General features: G+C 37.0%; 1 protein-coding gene across 1 annotated transcript in view; it reads right to left on the bottom strand.

The window, feature by feature from the left end:
* CCDC122 (coiled-coil domain containing 122) overlaps positions 1–4282 on the bottom strand; it is a 35473-nt gene extending 31191 nt beyond the window's left edge. The window contains exon 1 of the mRNA XM_054586619.1: positions 4204–4282. The gene's annotated coding sequence lies outside the window, so the exon portion shown is untranslated. The remainder of the gene's footprint in view (positions 1–4203) is intronic.
* Positions 4283–13861: the final 9579 nt, after the last annotated feature.

The following is a 13861-nucleotide window of genomic DNA, read 5'->3' as shown; positions in this document are numbered from 1 at the left end:
TTTTTATTGTCAAGAAATAGAGGAAGATCATAGAACTTAAAAAATAAAGGAGCACAGCGAGACTGGATAGAGGGGTGGAGACGCAGAATGAATTGGTCCTACACCGACATGTGGTGGATAAGAATTAGGAGGGATATTTTGGCTGTGGAGGTCCCCCTGCCAGAGGAGTGAAGGTTCCCAGCCCCATACCAGGACCCCCAGCCCAAGATTCCAGTGCTAGGAAGATAAGTCTCCATAATTTATGGCTATAAAAACCAGTGGGGATTGAGGCTGAGCAAACAGAGGGATTCTAGGGTTCCAGGCAGTTCCTTTTAAAAGGGCCCATGCTTGGACCACTCTTTCTGAGCTCCAGTGCTAGGGCAGCAGCTTGAAAGGCACCAGAGTCTTATGGGGAGAAACTGAACTGTTTGCCATCAGGGCAAGTGCTGGAAATGGAGCTTTCTGCCAGACAGAAGTACTGTCAGAAGCCCTTGTTCCTTTACTGAGACCTTCTGCCATCCACAGAGTTAGACAGGTGGGTACCATATCTGAGTTGTCATCATCCAGGCTCACACTGCTCTTCTCACCATGGTGGTTTCCTGAGACCCTGTCTAACCAAACTTAAAGGCCCACCTAAACTAATTCCAGCAGCTTTTCCACATGAATGATCTGTCTTGGCTCATGCTTCAAAATTCCCTAAAATCTCTCAAATAAGAACAATATGGCCTCAGTGCACCTCACGATAAATGGCCCTAGGCCCAGCACTGGCAGCAGCAAGCCTTGACTCACAGTGCGGCCTTGTCTGGGCACCTTCAAGCTTCCATCCGCAGATTTCTTTGTATCCAAGTATCTCTGTGGAGAACAAGGTTGCACCTGACCTTGGCCTGTAAAACCCTAGAGGCCCCAGAGCCAGTGCACCCTGTAGACAGCTTCAGATCACATCGAAGCACTTCCCAACCACCTCCACAAGTAAAACTCAAGAGGTGAACTCAGTGTGCACCAGAGCCCTGCTGAAGTAAGCCCTGCTCTGTGGGGGTGGGCCCCAGTACAGCTGATTGTCCACAGTGGTCAGAGATCAGTGTCAGTGGTCATAGCCAGTCCTTACAGCCAATCAGCCTGGAGGTAAATCCCTCCCATTGATGTTCCAACAGCAATCAAGGCCCAGCTACAACAAGAAGGTGTACACAGCCCACATGGCAGGGGTGGTGCACCTGGAGTGCTGGGTGACTGGGAAGGCTGTGCCATTGGCCCTATAGAACATCTACAACATTAGGCCACTCTACCAAGCCCAGGAGATGTAGCAGCTCTACCAAATAAACACAGAGAGGCTGCCAAAATGAAGAGACAAAGAAACATGTCCCAAATAAAAGAACAAAACTTCAGAAAAAGAACAAAATGGAGATAAGCAATCTACTAAATGCAAAGTTGAAAACACTGGTTATAAGAATGCTCAGTACACTAACAGTGAGAACTTCAACAGCATAAAAAAGGATGTGGAAACCATGAAAAAGAACCAGTCAGAAATGTAGAGTACCCCAATTAAAGAATAACTTATAGGAAATCAACAATACAGTAGATGAAGCCGAGAATCAAATCATTGATTAGAAATATAAGGAAGCAAAAAACACCTAATCAGAACAATAAGAAAAGAGAATCCATAAAAATGAGGATGGTGTAAGGAGCCTCCAGGACAACTTCAAGCATACCAACATTTGCATCATGGAAGTGTCAGAATGAGAAGAGAGAGAGCAAGAAATTGAAAACCTGCTCTGACAGGTGTGGCTTAGTTGGTTGGGCATTATCCCACAAAGTGAAAGGTCACAAGTTCGATTCCCAGGTAGGGCACACGCTTGGGTTGTGGGTTTGGTTCCAAGTCAGAACATACGTAAGAAGCAATCAACTGAGTTTCTCTCTCTCTTTCACCCTCCCTTGCCCTCTGTCTAAAAATAAATAAATAAAATCTTTTAAAAAAAATTGAATACCTATTTGGAAAAATAATGACAGAAAACTGCCCTAACCTGGTGAAGGAAATAGTCATCTAAGTCCAGGAAGCTCAGAGAGTCCCAAAAGAGATAAACCCAAAGAGGTCCACATCAAGATATACCAAAATTAAAATACAAAAGGTTAAAGACAAAGAGAGAATCTTAAAAGTAGCAAGAGAAAAGCAGCTATCTACAAGGGATTTCCCATAAGACAGTTGGCTGATTTCTCAACAGATCTTTGCAAGCCAAAAGGGATTGGTGTGAAATTTTCAAAGTGATGAAAAGCAAGGACCTACAACTGAGATCACTCTACCCAGCAAAGCTATTATTTAGAATTGCAGGATATATAAGGAGCTTCTCAGACAAGAAAAAGCTAAAGGAGCTCCTTACCACCAAACCAGTATTACATGAAATGTTAAAAGGTCTTCTTTAAGAGGAAGGAAAAAAAGATAAAAAATATAAACAGTAAAATGGCAATAAATATATATCTATCAACAATTGAATCTGAAAAAACAAAATAAGCAAACAAGCAGAACAGAAACAGTCTCATAGATAGGGAACATTTTGATGGTTGCCAGATGGAAGGGGTCTAGTGGGGATGAATGTAAAAGGTGAAGGGATTAAGAAGTGCAAATTGGCTGTTACAAAATAGTCATGGGGTTATAAAGCATAGGATAGGGAATCTAGTCAATAATATTCTAATAACTATGTATTACATCAGATGAGTACAAGATTTATTGGGATGACAACTTAGTAAGTTATATAATGTCTAATTGCTAGGCTATATGCCTGAAGCTAATATAATAATGCATGTCAACTATAATTGAAAAATAAAAATTACTTAAATTTTAAAAAGAGATAAACAAATATATAGTTCTTACTTTGTGTCAGACACTGTTCTAAGTGCTTTAGATAAAAATAACAGAAACAAATCTTAAATAACAGTTATTTTGTGCATGTGTAAGAATTTTACTAATATTGTTTTTCAGTTTATAAATATTAACTTTCAAAACTCATTTAATCCTATGAGTTAGATACTATTATTATAAATTTTATTTTACAGAGACATTCAGTAAGCACAAAGATATCAAGAAATTTATCCAAAGCCACACAGCTACTAGAGATTTTATTTGAATTCAGGTACTTTGTCTTCGAGTTTCATATTCTTGACCCATGTGTTAAACTACCAAGATTATATTTTTTAAAAGAGTCATGTTTTATATACTACTTCAGAATCCAACTACTTTTGTATTCCTATATTGCTAGGATATCACTTTAATTAACCCTTTTCTTTCCATTCCCACATTTCTTTTTAGGGGAAATATTTCAGTAGTCTACCAACAAAACTGCTTCAGTTCCTACAGATCTCCAGTGGCCTCAACATCACAATTTGTATAACTGAAGAGGAGGCTCAGTGAATTCTTCATGTTCCTTTTAAGTTTCTTCTAGGTAGGTTACTTTTCTGGTGGGTCCCCAGTTTCTCTCTCCCTCAATTCATAGTGTCATCATTATAATCTGCCTAAGACACCTTGGGCATTATTCCCATTATACCCCACATCTCTGTTAACCTCACTCAGAAGCCTAAGGCCCCCAAGTCATTCCTAATGATGAAGACCATCCTAATTAGGCTCAGCATTACCCTAATTTGATATGTTACCAATCCCAATTCTTTTATATCGTTCCATTGTGACCTCTGGAACTCAGTCCATTTTCAGCAAAATCAGCTCCATCTTTGAAATTCTCAAAGATACTGCTTTCTTATCCTCAAGCCATTAAGTCTGGAAGTGAGGCACTTTTCCTGTTATCCATTACTACTGCCAAGCTATCACCTTATACTTTCTCTAAACTAAGTTTCTTTGAAGTTCATGCCATCAGGCTATTATATAAGCTTTACCCTTCCTTGCTGTAATCAGTTGGCTTCCAAATCTCTATTCCTCACTTCTATATTATAGCATCTAATTTATTGTCTCTCTTGCTACTCTTCTGTTTCTTTGGAATTTCAGCATCCACACAATGGTACTTCTCATATCTTGACCTCTTAGGTCTTTGATATATTCTCTCATCCATCCTCCCCAACCACCCATAGATTATAACTACACCTCATTCATAATCTCAGATTCAAACTCTTTTCAGTTTCAGCTCACTCCCCCTAGTATTTTGACTGTAAGAGCTGTTCAACCACATTGACTATTCTACATTTTCACATTCCCTCAGTTCATCATGTATTCAATTTATTCCTTACCTGGTTTAGATTCCTTCACATTCATCCACACTTCTGCTATAGCATCTCACTGTTATACTTCCCTGGAAAAATTCTAACCAGCGGCTTTACTCACACTCTACTAGCTGAAATGCCTAAAAAAAAAAAAAAAAGGCTATCCTGTAGTCTCACTTTAAATTCAAAACTATTTGTGTGAAGTGGACCACTGATGCTAGCCCATTAAGATTCATTCAAAAGGTACTTATTTCATTTCTTCTCCTCTGTCTTCAAACTTTCCACATCTTTCCCACTCCTCTTTTGGTTGATAACCCAGCTACTTATGAAATGGAGATAGTAGAAAAATTAGAGAGGATGGTAAACCATCTCATCTGCTGGTCTTCCTGCACCTGTACCTATATCTAGTCTATCCTTTTCTTGCAATGAATAAAGTGTCCTTGTTTCTATCTAAGGCCAATCCTCCACTTTTGTACTCCTTTCTCTTCTACTCAAGAACATTACTACTTCAAATATTCCAGGAACAGAATTTCCTTCTTAACTTAGTCAAAGATATTATCCTGAAAAGCTCATCATAAAATCAACAACAACCACCACCACCCTTGCTCTACCCTATAACCTCCTTCAGCTCTTCTTTGGTCTTTATAACCAAGATGCTTGCTGTCCACTTCCTTTCCTGTTACTCTTACTGAACCCACTATATTAATCATTGACCACTCTACCTTTAAAGTTCTATATTGTACAGCTGAAATAATATATTATTGTATTTCAATTATAATTAAAAACAAATTTAAAAAATAAAAAAAAAGATAGGCAAAGTTATGCTGCGATAATAACCTCTAACTCTCACTGGCTTAAAATAATGAAGGTTTATTTCTTATGATGCTCTATGTCAATACTAGGTTGGCAGGGAAGTTCTTCCCATTTAAGGGAACTCAGGCTGATGGAGGCTCCATCTTGATATGAGCTTCCACAATCAACATGGTAGAGGAAAGGAAACATGGCAAATTATGCTCTCAAAGTCTTCTGTTCAGTAATGACACACATAACCCCTACTTACATACCATGGCCAAAGCCAGTTTGTGGTCATACTCAAATTTAGATAGTAAGAAATTGATTTCTACTATATACCCAAAAAGGAGTGGAATCAGAATACCAGTGAACAGCCCTAATAACAACCATAACCCTATTGCTGCTCTTGGTCTACAGAGACCCACATGCCTTTCCCGGCCAACCAGATTCAAGATACCAGCATGTTCATATTTGAGGCATTACAGACCAAAACAAGTTTACTTGGAAGAGATTACATACAGATATGAGAGAACTTCCTTATCCCATGTGTCCTGTTATCAACAGGGCCTTCCTAGTATCTTTTCTGGGTTCTTCAGGAGTAGAACACAGACCTATAATAAATCTTGTTTGAAGGAAAATAATAGTTGAATGTAAGCTAAGTATGTGGGTTTTTCCCCTGCTGGTACATATAACTGCAAAGGGCAGGGACCTTGGTAAGTCACAGAAGAAGCAAATATGACTATGCCCAGAAAAGCGTACTCTTAACCACTTTTCTTTACCATTTAAAAAACATATTGTTTTGCTCTTCTAAGCATTGTAACTTCACTAATATAAGAAGTGAAACTCACAGTTTTCATTCTTTTAATAAGAATTATTTGAAGGCCTGCTCAAAAGATCCTAACCAGAGTAATATAAATTCTTTAGTAGCAATAAAATGCAAGTTGATGTGGAAAAAATATCACAGAAATCTACGCTTTTATTTCAGATGGTCAACTACTATATAGTTCACTGTTTACAACCCACCTCTCTAGAGTTATGTCACATAATATTCCACATAAACAGATGTGTTCAAGGAATCATGAAGGTATGATAATTTAGAAAGCCATGAATATATGTCAATCTCATCTGGAAAGTACTTGCTTTACATTTTCAACTTATCTCTCAATTTAAATAATAAAGTGTTTGGTTATTCTCATTTACTTATGAGGTATTACCTAAAGCCACACAGATGTGAGAAATTAGAATTAATAAGTAAACTAAGTTACCTGTCTAGTCTATATTAGCCAAGCTCTCAAACTGGCTCCCCATTCCCACATCCAATAAAAACTCACCCAACGGCAATTAAAGAGTGTGAATTGGCCCTCTTTGCATCTCCTTTTACTGAATTTGGTTTCCTGATTTTTTTTTACTCTTCATTCCTTGTTTCATTCCTTGGCCATCACTACAAACTCCTCAATCTGGACATTTGGCTGACTCCTGACTTTCCTTCACAACAATAATTTGCTCCTACCCTGAACAGTACCAGCTTCCAAGTACACTAGGTATATTTTATACATAATGCCAATGGGTCTAAGGTCACATATATGTCATAGATTGGTTGTCTGACATTCCTAAAAGGTTTCACTTCTCCTACCTTCTCATCAGCTAGAATCAAACATAAACTTCTCAGAAATTACTTCTTGTCCAGAGTGGAGTTCCATACCAATGAAAAGACACTGCTAATGCCATTCAGTCTTATGCTTTCATTTTTAATGGTGACATTTATACTTGGTAGATTTTCTTTGCAAAGTTACCAGCTGAAAATGTGATCAAAATGCTAAATTTACAGAATACCAAAATAGATAGCCAGATTTCCTCCTGAGAGATTTTTGGAGCTCTCCTCAGTCATAGTTTAAAAAAAAAAAATTCTTATCAAAGTATGTACAACCTCCGTGTTGCTACATTGAGTAGACAAGGTCAGTCCTCATCTTTCTTGACCTATCTGCATCATTTGACATATTTGATCATGCCCTCCTTCTTGAGACACCATACTTTTTGGATTCCCTTGCTGGTTCCTTCTCGTCTTTCTCATTTGTTAGTGTCCTGGTGCTCAATACTCAGGCCTCTTCTTTTGCATATATTCATGCTGCAGGGGATGTCATCCAGTCCCATGGCTTTCAAATCCATTTATAGGCTGACAACTCCCAAGTTTATATGTCTAAACTGAACATTGCTCTTGAGCTCTAAACTGATACCATATTGCCTGATATCTGCACTGGAATTTAGTATAGGCATTTAACTTAATGTGTTCCAAACTGAACTCTTGATTTCTCTGTCCACTGGTATCCATCATGTCCACAAAACCTGCTTCTTCATAGTCCTCTCCATCTCAGTAAATTATTCATTTATTTTTCTTGTTCAGGCCCCAAACCTGAAGACACTAGCAGGGAGGTCTCTAAAAGGGTATAGAGCCAGGGGCAACTGAACCAGACTTGCTTAAGATAATCATGAGACCTCATTGTTGGTGGTTCACAAGTCCTCTGGGAAATCCTCTCCAAGTATGTGGCTCACCACTGTTGCACCAATTGTTTTAACCAAAGGCTGTTTTAAGCCAGAATCTTGACTCCTTTCTTTCTCTTACAGGGTATGTGCAATTCTTTTAGCAAAACACGTTGGTTCTACCTTTAAATTACATTGGAATCCAATCACTCCCTACCACTTCCAAATACTACCTTAGTAGAGAAGCCTTCCCTGATAAAAGTCTCTAAAACATGACCTTTCCTTTTTTATCCTCCATTTCCTTAACTACCTCATTTTTTCTAAACATCATTTATTACCAGTGGCATCTGATACATTTCTCTCTCTTCTACCTTCTTTTACTAGTATAAGCTCCATGAGGGCAGACACCTAGAACAGTGCATGGCACATAATAAGTATCAAATTGTACTCTATCTCCACTCCAGTTCAGTTCTACGAATAGGGCTCCTAAAACCCTCCCCTCAACATGTCAATACTGCAAAATCTTTCAACTCTCTCTCTAAGATGTCTTTCTTGATCTTTCTGGGTAGATGTAATATTATCATCCCCACCCCCATACAATTGTTTCTATATTTTTATTATATCATGATTTATAACAGTAGAGTTCCCAGAATAAGATGGAGCTTATTCTTGAATCTAGGTTATGCCACTTACTAGTTTATTACATTAAATTCTTTACAATCCAGATCTCAGATTCCTTATCTGTAAATGGGAACAACAGGAGTACTTGCCTTGTTAGGATTATTATGAGTATGAAATGAAATAATACATGCTGTAAAGCATTTAGAAAAGTCCTGCCATACAACACACTTTTACTTATTATTTCCATTATTTTATACTGTATTTCTCCATTAGACTGTAAGCTCCAGAAAGGCAAATACAAAGTCTTACTCATTTTTGTGTTCTCTAAAGTATTTGATAAACAAACTTAAAAAAGGAAGAAAACTAGATTTATATTATAAAAAATAATAACTGGTCCTTCTTGATTTATATTTCTAAAGCAACATGAACTGAAGAACTCCGGGGTTGATATTTATTTAAACCACCTATTCATGAAAAAACATCTGCTTTAAAACTGGGAACGTTTTAGAGGTTTTTTTATTTTTTTATTTTTTTATTTTGTTTTGTTTTTTTCCTCTGGGTTTCTATTGTATAATAGTCAAATTTAAAAATGAAGACAAGCTACTGCCATCTACTGATCATTCATTATAATTGTATAAAACAATTAAAACGAGAGTTTAGAGACTTAACTAGATGTTTTCAATTACTCTTTCATTCAAACCACATATGTGGCTACATATTATGTACAAGGCATAATGGGAAATATAAAAATGAATTAAGTGACTGATTCTAAAACAAACAAAACTACGATACCTAATGTATTTGATAGTAAATATCCAAGTATTAAATATAAAACAAAATTTTTTTAAAAAAACGCACTTTCAACTAAAACAGCTTTACAGAAAACAATGCAATGGAAATACTATCATAAACCATCATTCTTCTACATTAACTATAGTTAACACTTACTGGATACTAACTAACCAGAACTCTTTTAAGTGCTTTTACATGGATTATCTTTTTTTCCCCCTCAGAGAACTCCTGTAAGCTATATTTTATTTTCACCTATATTTTGTAGATAAGAAAACTATGACTTGGAGGAATTAGGAAATATGTCAAAGATCACATGTCAAACGGGGAGGAAGGATGGAATTTGAAGCAATTAGGATCCAAATTACTATTTACTAGGTACTTAATATTTAATCAAACACTATGATAAGCATGATTTGTGCATGATCTCATTTGAATTCCAGAAACAAGCCCCTGTACTTGGGCCTTGGAAGATTTTAAAAAATGCCATGGTTCCAGCTTTTGGTAACTCATTATCTGGTATCTCCCTCTAAGTTAATGAGCAAAATAAAGCAATTCTGTCAAACTCCACTGAGGCTTTGAGAGCTTTTGGCTTAGAAGAATTAAGAGGAGGCAACTGTATGTGTGCACCATGTCACATAAGCACCATTTTTCATTTTGAATGGAAAAAGCTGGTCTGTAAACCTACCAGGCAGTTTAAGTAGTTAAGTTCATAATTTTATCCTACCTTCTTTAGAGTTGATATTTTAGTTAAAAAAAAAAAGGAAAGAAAATTATGTAGATAATTTTCGCATAAGTGTGAAATTGTTTTTGTTCTGTTTTCTAAGTGTGAGGGGAAGTTTAATATTAAAGTTGACACTCGATTGGGTAAGCTAAAAAATTAACCTGGGGAAAGACGAGATAGTTTTTTCTGGTATCAAGGATATTTATTTTTATGGTCTATATTTATAATAAGCATCATAAAATCAGATCTGGGTGGTTCAATTTCAACAAATAAATTAAAGAGGCATAATGGGGAAAATGTGACAAACTGCACAAATTAGTAATAATAAAAAATATATACTTCAGGTAAAGAAGACTGTCTTTTCAATCAATGTTTTCATTAAGCTACAGAATCATCAGAGTCACCCAAAATGAATTAAATAATTAAATCATTTAAACATTGCATACCTGTTATATCAATGGCATATATCAATGTATTAAATCTGCTGAAACTATGGATATTCTCTTTTTGGCTAGGAAATGAGATTAAACAATCAGAATGCTACTAAAGAATTTGTAACATTCCTTAACTTCCTATCGCATACAATATTCATATATTACCCATGTTGCCTACAGCTTTCTACTAAAGGTGCGATGCCTCTGAATATACAGATAATACTGGACTACCAAAACATCTTGTTTTGGGATGTATACATACAAGGATTGGTGTGTAGCTTGAATCCAACCTTTAAGGGGCATTCAGGCAACTGTTTAAAAAAATATATGGGCCTTTGGTGAAATGTAGTTATAACTTATCTGCTTTTCTCATTCAGGACAGTAAGGGGAAATGTCTTTTTTTTAAACTCTATAAGTAAGCAAGCATGATTCTAAAATAATAGAATCTTGCAAGGGTGACCCTCTCCCCCACCTCCCAAAAAAACACAGGTCCATTTCCTAGCCCCCAGGACCTCTGAATGTGACGTTATTTGGAAAGAGTCTTTGAAGATTAAGGTGAGGATCTCAAAACGAGATTATTCTGGATTTAGAGTGGGCTCTGTTTTCAATGACAGGTAAGAGAATGAATATGCAGTGGCCGGACCACTTATAAAAATAGAATTTTGACCCACAACCTGAACTAAATCACCCAGGAAACCACCATCCACCCACATATTATCTACAGTTACCAAACCAGGAAGCCATCTGTAAGATTAACCTGTAAATCAGATTTAGCACATTAGACGACTATCTCTAATAACAATTGAGGAAACCAAACAATAAACTCTGTAACAGTTGACCCAAAATGTTTGATTAATAACTGACAACTTCCCTAAGTTTTGTCCCCACTTCCATCTTGGGACCAACCAGAGAAAAACAAATACGCATTCTTAACCAATCACATATGGCACCCTGCTTCTAGTTAGACCACCGACAGCTTCCCGATGCCAACAGCCTCCACTCAGGCCACACCTGAAGATTTCCCTTTTTTCTACTATAAAGCTTTCCCACTCCTATGCCTGCCTTTGTGGCTGACTCACTTGCTCTAGCAAGGTGTGAATAAATAGCCTTTGTTCTCATATGGTTGGCCTTTATTTCCACACGGATGTCCTTCTTTGAGAAAGAGAGAGGAAGATTTGAGACCCAGACACACAGGGGTAGACCATATAAGGATGAAGCCAAAGAGCCCCAGTCATGGAACCACCAGAAGCTGAAAGAGGCATGGAAACTTTTGAAAGGAGAACGGTCCTGACAAAACCTTGATTTGAGATTTCTGCCTCCATAACTATGAGACTACATTTTTGTAATTTTAAGCCATCTAATTTGTGGTAATTTGTTATGGCAACCTTAGAAAAACAACAGAGCTTTTAAACAAAAATATTTGCATGTTATATGTCCTTTTCTGGAAGTACCATAAACCTTAATGTAAACAGCTTAAAAACAACTGTTCAGATTTTTTAAGTTCCTCCTGTTCTCATTAGAAAATTTACATAGTGATATGAGAATGTCGGGGGATTCCTCCAATGGTTCCCCTTAACGGTCAGGTACTATCTCTGCCTTCAAAATGCTCTAAATTACTACAAAGAAGATAGACACATAGTCAAATAATTAAAATGTAGGAAGTACAGTAAATACTGAATAAGTCTAATTACACTTAACCTCTAAACAATGAACTCATTCTATTTTTTATAAATCATAAGCTGCTAATTCCCCTGTCATGCTGAATGCTGAATGGTTAGGATGCTACTTTCTAGTAAGTCTGCCCACTTCTGATCCTACCAGTTGATTTGTACACTCTACCAATGAGTTTTTTGTGTATATTCTTGAGCCTGTTTATATCAGTTGTACATGTTACTGTGCTTTCATAACTTAATTAAATGTTATGTAAACCAACAAAATAGTGTGGGAATAGAACAAAATCTTAGGAAAGCTTAACTGATGGTTTAGAGGTATAGTTTATGTAAGAAATACAATGTAGAACTCTAACAAGCAGGCCTTGTGAAAAGAAAAGGCCTTGGACTTTCTCAATCCTGTGGCAAATGAGAAAATGGTTGTTTTAGGTTAAAACAAATTATTTAAGGTATTCTTGTCCTACTTTTTCATAACTCTCTGGTTTAACTGACTTTTCTTTTTAAAGATTTAGATAAATTATATACCAGCAACTTTACCCTTATAACATTTCCATGTTTAATCTATTTTTTAAAATTAATTGCTTGGCTATGGGTCCAGGTACCATCTATGAAAGGGCTTCTTCTGTATGAAAAAAATGATAAAAAAGCAATTAATTCTACTTGATGAAGAGATGGGAATTCAAAGAAGGTCATGTTTGAACTTGAAGAGTCTTGAAGAAGAAACAGGTAAGTATATAAAGATAAGGTTATTCTAACTTGAAGAAATACCGTATGTAAAGGATGAAATCATGTGGCCCTCCCAAGGAACAGCCTTGATTTTGAGTGGCTTGGGAATAGGGAACTTGTTTTTGCAATCCTAAATATGCATTTGACTCATCTGTAGAGATTAAAACAAAACAAAGCAAAACATGCCCAGACTTGACTCCCAGAGATTCTGTTCAAATGTATATCTCAAATGGAGTGTCTAGATTTATTTTTTTTCTAAAGTTCTACTCATCATTCTGAAGTACAGAGAACCACTGGAGTTGAGTGACTAGAGATGAGGTAAGAGAGTGTGAGGAGGGGAGTGTTAGGACCAGATAGTGAAAGAAAATGGTATGTCAATAATATAGAATGGCAAACTCTTGCTTCCCTGACAGCTTCCCTACGTTGAAATATTTATTTTTACTGCCACTACAGTAACATGAAAGAGAATGAATTCCTACCATTCTCTATTAAAACAGGGATAAATGTGTTAAACTGGCTTTCTAACTAAAAGACTTCTATTTTCCTTAAGGTGATATTTAATGTAAAACAAGCTGAGGTCAGAGAGTGCACCTTCTTAATCAGGTATACCATCTACTACTCAGGGATCTTAACAAATGGTCAGCAAAAATAATAAAAATACAAATTTTGACAAACACATCTGCCAGAAATACTGAATAGTAGGCTCCTCTTTTGTGTTGGTGATCCCATTCTTTAATCAAATAGAATAGAGCAGTCACCCCCTCCAAGTGCTGTTCTAAATTCCCAAGTAGCTAAGAAGATTCTCTTTCAGATAAAGGTTCTTCAGCCTTTACCATCTGAGCAACTATAAAATAAAAGGAAACTCTTCCTGCCATCATGACCAGTTCCATTGAAAATATCCTTTCTCCTACTCTTTGAATGTGGAATATATTCTCCCTTTACCATAGTATCGGTCTTTCACAAAATATCTGCTTAATTTTTAAAAATAAGTGGATGTTATATTCATTGAGGGGTGATAAAGGACGCTAATTTGCACCTTTATCACAATTTTAATGTGACTTCTAATTTTTTACTAGTGGCACATATTTTTAAAAGGGCGTACAGGACATCTGTCAGTACAAGAACTGTACGGTGTTGGTACAATCAGCAAGACAAGCGGAATCGAGAAAAAAGGGAAGGGATGTTAGACCAACTCGTTTTTGGAAATAAAAACGGAGGAAAAAAAAAAAAAAGAATCTTGGACATTACAAACTACCAAGTGCTAAGGCAATGCGGTTCTCAGGCCTGGGCTCTTGGTGACCGCCAGGCGTCCCAACCGCACACCTCGAACAGAGAACAGTCCCCACTGGAGGGAAGAGTGGACGTCGGGGGACGGCTTCCTGTCGATGGTGGGAGTCAGTGCCTTGGACCCGGGGTCGCTCCGCCGCCCGCGCCCTTGCTGGCCCCGCCCG

Source organism: Pteronotus mesoamericanus, unplaced genomic scaffold, assembly GCF_021234165.1.
Source record: "Pteronotus mesoamericanus isolate MK-2021 breed Mesoamerican mustached bat unplaced genomic scaffold, CSHL_Meso_final contig_94, whole genome shotgun sequence".
NCBI classification, from domain to species: Eukaryota; Metazoa; Chordata; class Mammalia; order Chiroptera; family Mormoopidae; genus Pteronotus; species Pteronotus mesoamericanus.
Note: the sequence above shows the minus strand (reverse complement) of the source record. Positions and strands in the feature narration are given on the sequence as shown.